Source organism: Arachis ipaensis, chromosome B8, assembly GCF_059453495.1.
Source record: "Arachis ipaensis isolate K30076 ecotype BB chromosome B8, ASM5945349v1, whole genome shotgun sequence".
Lineage (NCBI taxonomy): Eukaryota > Viridiplantae > Streptophyta > Magnoliopsida > Fabales > Fabaceae > Arachis > Arachis ipaensis.
In genome coordinates, this window is record NC_142443.1 from 112,347,023 (window position 1) to 112,347,361 (window position 339).

At 41.6% G+C, this 339-nt stretch overlaps 1 non-coding gene across 1 annotated transcript; it reads right to left on the reverse strand.

The window, feature by feature from the left end:
• On the reverse strand, positions 1 to 108 carry LOC148549283 (small nucleolar RNA R71). The gene has a single exon (XR_015898194.1). It is a non-coding gene; the product is annotated as a small nucleolar RNA R71 (small nucleolar RNA).
• Positions 109 to 339: the final 231 nt, after the last annotated feature.

A 339-nucleotide genomic window follows, 5' to 3' on the forward strand; every position in this document is an offset into this window, starting at 1 on the left:
AAGCTTAGAGCTGATGTTCAAACCTTCAGACAGAAAGAAGGTGAATCCCTATATGAAGCTTGGGAAAGATACAAACAGTTGACCAAAAAGTGTCCTTCTGACATGCTTTCAGAATGGACCATCCTGGATATATTCTATGATGGTTTATCTGAGCTATCAAAGATGTCACTGGACACTTCTGCAGGTGGATCCATTCACCTAAAGAAAACGCCTGCAGAAGCTCAAGAACTCATTGACATGGTTGCTAATAACCAGTTCATGTACACTTCTGAAAGGAATCCTGTGAGTAATGGGACGCCTATGAAGAAGGGAGTTCTTGAAGTTGATACTCTGAATGCC